Raw genomic sequence first — 6,535 nt, 5'->3', positions numbered from 1 at the left:
GACGTGGTTGCATTGAGAAACATGTTTAACGTCATCGCTACTTGCAACCACATAACGTTCCTTCACGTGGTTCTGCATTTCTTTGACAACGACGCGTTCGCATCGCTAGCTGCGTACATTACGGGATCAACCTCCATCAAGGTAATTGGCCTAATTATCGAAATATATCACTCTGGCGAAGACTGGGACGAAGTTCAACAGGAGCACTACGAGTCCCTACGTCAGTCGCTATCTAACTTGTGTGAAGCTCTGTCTTTGAATCGGAGCATCAGCAATATCTATCTGGACTCCACGTTCGAATTGCGCGACGAAGCTTGTCAGATGCTCGCCGACGCCGCTTTGAACAACCGGCAGCTTTACGAGCTCATTCTCCCAGCCGTCAGAGGCAGCTCTGTGCCTGTATTCCTGGGGCGTCTTCTGCCGCGGTTAGCCGAGAACTACAACCTACTTTTCCTGGAGATTGATTTCTGCTTGCAGCATAACGACGAGATGTGCGCTGCCCAGGATGTCGCGCGGCGTAACTGCGGCCTCGTACACCGGGCGACCCGGTTCGTGATGGGAGACCACGGCCCAGAATGCGCACGCCCCTTTGAGCTCCTCTCGGAGGACCCGGTTCTCGTCGAGAGTGTCCTGCGCAAGCTTGCGCAAGACCGGGACCGGGCGCAGGTGACCGGGAGTGAGAAGGCCGAAGCCGTGTCCAAGATCGAGAAAGCCCGCCAGCTTCTGCGCAATGCGGACTTACACACTTACATGAAGATGACGGGCGTCGTCCAGGAACGGGTCGAGTGCGAGATCCAGCAAGACGGTAGCAAGCAGTTGGACCAGCTGAACGAATACTGCGTTCTGCACATTCGTCGGTACCTGAAGGTAGCGGACGTCGTGGAAGCTTGAAGCTATCTGGACGAGGTCGCGTCCTCTGTGTGTCACGCCTCTCCAACAGCATTCTGGATACTCGCTACAAAAGAGATGCTCCATTAAATATGTCGTGGGCATTTGCAAAGAGTGGCAAGTCTTCACGGTAATTGCAGCTACCCAGCATAATTACAGTGCGACGAAGCATTCTAGCGAACCACAAACATGCCCTGGTGCCAGTCTGTGCATCGAGCTAAGACTCTTGGTGTTCGTGCACTACAGTTTTCTTGATGGCAGCGCACGTGAAGCCACTGCTAGATTGTTTAGTGGAAGCTCGTTCGAAGTCCGAGCTCGTTGCTGGAATATATTGGCGCGTGCACTGCATGTACTTCGTTTGTGTTTTACCAGCGACCACCTTTTAACGGCTAACATATCCTAAACATTATCGCGTGGTGCAAAACACGTCTGCATGTATCGGGACATTGTCGATTAGCATAGCCGATTGTGTCTGTTGCCTTTGTCGTCGCCTAACCCTTTTTTCTGTGTTCATGCACGACGCGAATGTGTTGCACTTCTTGAAAGATGTGCGAGAGCCAGCGATTACGCCGCAACTTTCGACTGGTCGTGTATGAAAGCCGATGCGCTGGACGCGCTGATGAAATCTTGGACGGCGGCTGAGTGCGCTCGCCGCTATCGTTGCACTTTCAGTGCAACTTGCTTTTCTGGGAGCAAATTCGTCCAATAAAGAGTTTTATGATTAACTATTTTTGGTACTGTGTTCTTTGCCATCGCAACAAGGTGTCAATATAGAAATACCACAAGTGTTCTATATAGACAGCTGGTGAATCTATACGAATACCGTTTTGAGAGCGCCGCTCTTAGACGACCGTTCCTGCACTTTGTGTTGGCGTCCTCGGCGTGATGGAGCGAACGAGCACAGCGAAGAATGAAGGAGGGAACGCAGAGTGCAGCGGGGGATGAAAGGCGGCAACGGCAAAGTGAGCGCGAGAAGGAAAGCGTTGTGCCGTGCAAGACGGGCTGTGCGGCGACGACCGCCATGAGATGGCGCCAGAGTAACGCGCCGTCTTCTGTTCAGCGACAGAATTTGGCGACCTCCTCTGCGGGTCTTCCCGGCATTGCACTACCTTCGGGAACGGCCCACGTATCGGGAGCGCTTAACGCCTGCTTCACCTCCACCGCGGGTACGTCGGTTAAGTATTGCACTGTCTTCGGGATTGGCCTCGTAGAAAAAATTGTCTACGCGCAGACTTGATCCGCCAGATCCTAGCCATAGATCGACACCTTATCTGTAAATATTGCCACGAACCTCGGTAGGTTGAAAAGAGGTAAGAACAAACGAGCTGAAACGCCATGCTTGCGAAACCGTAACTCTGCAAGATGCTCGAATGTTGGTTTCATAAACTGTATGTGTTAGAGCATGCGCAGCAGACACGCGTGATATAGAACTTTACAAATTACGTGAAACTTCTTGCAATTCTTCTTACGGTTTTGTATAAATGCTACTCCCGCCTTAGTGCTATACTTTTTGTCAGCTTTTGAACGCGAAAGAAACTGCGCAAGGACTTGGACATGTGAAGGGATCTTTTAGTACGCGATCGGAATCTATTAGCGTGTTTTTGCAGGTTGTTACTTTCTCGCGGACAACGTGCGCGCACATCTGCGAGGCATGTTGAGATCGATCGGGTAGTTATCATCGGTCGTGTACGTTTTTCAAATACGGCTTTATGTTCTGCATAACTAGCTGCTGCAAGTATCATCCACACTTACCTTACGACGCAGCAATATCGTTGGTCGATAAATATCTATTGCGGGTTAAATTTCATTGCCCGAACAAGCACAGAGCTTCAGGGATTGGCGCGGGCCTTCATTAGCCTGCACACGCAGCAGATGACCGTGCCGCGTAGTCGTTTCTCGATCGCATGCGCCCCAGGGCACAATAACACGGAGGATATATAGCTTGCTGTAATTTCGTTTCGACGTGAAACGTCTTCAACGGGGGTCGAACCTGCCGAAACCCATGCGTGGAAAACACGGTAACAGTGGCATATTCGCGTCTAGCTTCGCAACCATACTATACCCACGTCCCTCTTTCTAGAGAGGAGTGAAGCCATTACTCGGCCCTGCCCACGTGTCGCATGCGATAATGGTGGCGCTGTCGTCCCGTGCATGACGCAATCGGAGGTAAATTGAGCCTCGAGCGCGGTGTTCAGAGAGGCGCATATCTGAGCAGCATACATTTTTCCACCCGAGCAGGAACGGTGGTGTCCGAGAGAGCTCAGCATGCCGCAGTAGGTATAACTTATCCGGCTCAAACCGGCGTTCGTCGGGAGTTCTGCAAGGGTTACAAATGTGCAATTTGTTGTAGAAAAATTTCACGCGTGCTCGGCTATGGCCTCCCCCTCCATGCGTTCGACACATGCGGTTCGAAAATGGCGTGGACGTATTCGGGGAACAAGGCAGGGAGATATCCGAAACCTTCGACTACCGCGATTCGTGTTCGTATTCATGGCGAGTGAGAGCGCCGGTGATTGAAGCAAACGAGAGGGCACCACAACCCTCTGTAATGTGCGGCGCGGGCTCGGGCCGCTGCAGAAGCCACGGGGGTCCCGGATTAGGGTACCCCCCCCCCCCCATGCTTTGTAAGGGCTGAGCCTTTAGGGCTGAGCTCACACCTCTCCTGTAAATAGAAAAAATAAAGTTTATCACCACCACCACCGGGGTCGAGCAGGGCAGGGAAGTCTCGGGCCCCACCATAAAGGACCGAGGAGCCACTTTTTCTGCCTTCGTGCTCCTACACTATCTCCAAAACAAGTGAGCCCGCCTCGAATGGAGAGTGAGCCCGATTGCAAAAATTAGACCGCAAACACCCCCTCCATCTAGCTGTGACATAAGTTCGGCATGACTGATCTTTGAAATGGGTGAATGAATGAAACTGATGGAACTTGTGTATTTGGTTCCGCAAATTCTGTAGCCAAGTGACCATACACCATTTGATTCGCAGCCCGCACAAGATGTTTAACGTATCCCACAGCCCAGCGCAGCAAGTGGCCCAAGAGCTGAAGATAAAGAAATAAAACAAATGAAAACCTCGAGTCAGTGAAAAGGAGGTCGGAGGACGTCATGTGCTTTTGCAGGGTAAAAGATTTACGTAATTTTTGTCGCAAATCTGTACACGTGTACTTGTGTGATAGCGTTTCCCTTTTTTGTCACGCGGCGCATATTGCGATCCCATCACCCTCGCCCACTGCGCGTATATAATCGTTGGCCGCAAAGCCATAGTTTCTCTATGGCAAAGCTGTGGCGTTCTTTTTGTCCTTTATATTCCTTGTATGTCATTCGGCCACGTTAAGTTTCTGCCATGCAATAAAGCATGCTTCAAGTCCAGTCGGCCTCTTCGTTCACGGAATCCCTAGAACACGACAATTTTATCTTACGTTTGTGTCATGTAGTTGGGAAGGCCGTTTTTATTTGTGCTGCTGATGAAAAAATAAAAACGTTTTGAAAAACAAGTCAAATGCTATTTTCTTCATGACAAACGTTATCACGAACTGTAACCCGGCCGCGCCTAGAACGCTGCCAGCCTTTGAAAACAAGTTGACGTACTTAGAATAAAATCCTGAGCAGTGATCTCGAGACCTTTAGGTTGTTGAAAAAGAGTATCTAACCGGTTTGCTATTTCGTAGACCAGGTCTCATCCTTGGACTCTAAACGAGCAATCCGACCACTCAAGAACAAAACTCGGCCAATCGTCGTCATAAATTCCGCGATGAACTTTCTACAAATCATTTAGGAGGATCGGAGCAACGGTTTTCGGCGCCAGTAGCGCGGTAGTTACCACTAAACCACAAGAGGCAATGTAACGACAAGGGTCAAAATAAACGTTCTAAATCACGGGATAAAATGGCCACACGCGACGTCGGCGCGGTGAAGCGATGTCACGTGATCCAAGTTTCGACCCAAAAGCGACCTCCGCGCTGCTGCTACCAGTTTCGGCCATCGCACTCGGTACTTTTGGGTAATCTGCGCCAAGTGCAAGTAGGGCTGGGTGATAACTCGTCAAGTATACTCAGTCTCGCCTAAGGCTTAAAATGAATATATATTGTGCGATTCTGTCAGAGAATTCAGAGTTCTGCCGGAAAGACGAAGCACGGATTGCGATAGGAAAATTAGTAGATAGCAGTACGAAGTGTAGGTAATAGTTTTATCAGCCGTATCAACTTGTAAACATTCGCTTGCTAACTAAATTAACAATGGTAGAATATGTAAGCGTGACTCAACGAGGATGTAGAAAGAAAGTGACACACGGAGACAGCGTTGTCTGCTGTTTTCTACGTCTTTGTTCAGTCACGCTGACACATTCTATCATGGATTCAAACCAATCAGGTTTTCTAACTAAATTGACCGGCACCGCGCCACGCGCGCACATGTAAACATGAACACACATCGCTCGATGACGACGCGCACTCTGCAAACATCGTGGATCCGTTTGAAGATGGAGTCGCGCACGGGCGCGCTCTTTAGCCACGTTCCAGACTGCTTTGAAGACATGCGAGCACCAGCAACGCGTCCCCATGGCGTCCGCCAAAGGCGTCCACTACGGCGTCTGCGATTTCCGTGACAACGCCGTGGTAGACGCCGCGGTTGTCTCCACTCTGTGCGGAGCGGCGGGCGTGGAGAACGTCGAGGCACGGTAACAGCCGCCGTAGAAGAACGCCCTTCCACCCCGCCTCACCCCCCTGCCTCGCATGCCACGGGAGAAGGCACGCAACCGGGCCTCGTTCCTCGATCTACGCATGCGAGATCGAACCGCGTTCGCCGCCCTACCCTCACATGCTTTCATTCGTACGGAACCTAACGGCGACGGCGACGGGAGATATATGCCTAGAGTGTCAATTTCATTGCTATCGCAATAACAAAAATGTGGACCGCTTCACAGTTTTGCTTGTCATCTTTGCGCAAGGGCGATGCAAATCTCTGTATCGTTCCAATATTTTTGTATATGTACTTTGGAAGCGCACCTGCTAATCTTTCGTTCAACTACATATCGCCATGATTTCGGCGGTACCAAAACAGCGGTGAGAGTTCTTTAATATCCTAAGATTTGAGGCCCCGACGGTTAATAAATCACAGAAAGTGCCGTGTTTTACAGGTATCAGGAATCTTAGCAATCAACTGCTATACTGACGACAGTTCATTTCAACGAATAGGATTCGTGTACCATATTATTTACCTGTACAACGAGGGAACTACGCCGGCTGCCGATTTCGGTGCCTCTGTTTGTTCCGCCCTCTCGTGGGCATCACTCGAGTTAACACACATGCCGCGTAAATTCAAAGCGCGGTGCCAGAATTCCACGCAGAAACTACTCTGGGAGTTGTGTGAACTGAGCGTAAGCATTATGCCACTTGCTCAGATCCACGCACTTCGGTGTGTCATTTTAATATTATGAAACTTCATCCGACCAGTATAAACCTTTTACAAACATTAGTGGACCCGATCCTACACTTATCAACTTTGTCTTCACCGCCACACTAACTTCCATGGTAAGCTTCGGGTACGTCCCCGCGCCGCGCAACATGTATCGGGAGCACAACGACGGTAGAATTCACCGTTACGGTGTATTCTGCAAAAACTACAAGTACCGACTCCACATACGCTACGC

General features: G+C 50.3%; 1 non-coding gene across 1 annotated transcript; it reads right to left on the bottom strand.

Annotated features, from left to right (window-relative positions):
• Nucleotides 1–5,787: 5,787 nt before the first annotated feature.
• Nucleotides 5,788–5,891, bottom strand: LOC139049340 (U6 spliceosomal RNA). The gene has a single exon (XR_011508201.1). It is a non-coding gene; the product is annotated as a U6 spliceosomal RNA (small nuclear RNA).
• Between the last annotated feature and the right edge of the window lie 644 nt (nt 5,892–6,535).

Source organism: Dermacentor albipictus, chromosome 8, assembly GCF_038994185.2.
Source record: "Dermacentor albipictus isolate Rhodes 1998 colony chromosome 8, USDA_Dalb.pri_finalv2, whole genome shotgun sequence".
Classification (NCBI taxonomy): domain Eukaryota; kingdom Metazoa; phylum Arthropoda; class Arachnida; order Ixodida; family Ixodidae; genus Dermacentor; species Dermacentor albipictus.
The sequence above is the reverse complement of the archived record's forward strand: the minus strand, read 5'-3'. Positions and strand labels throughout refer to the sequence as shown.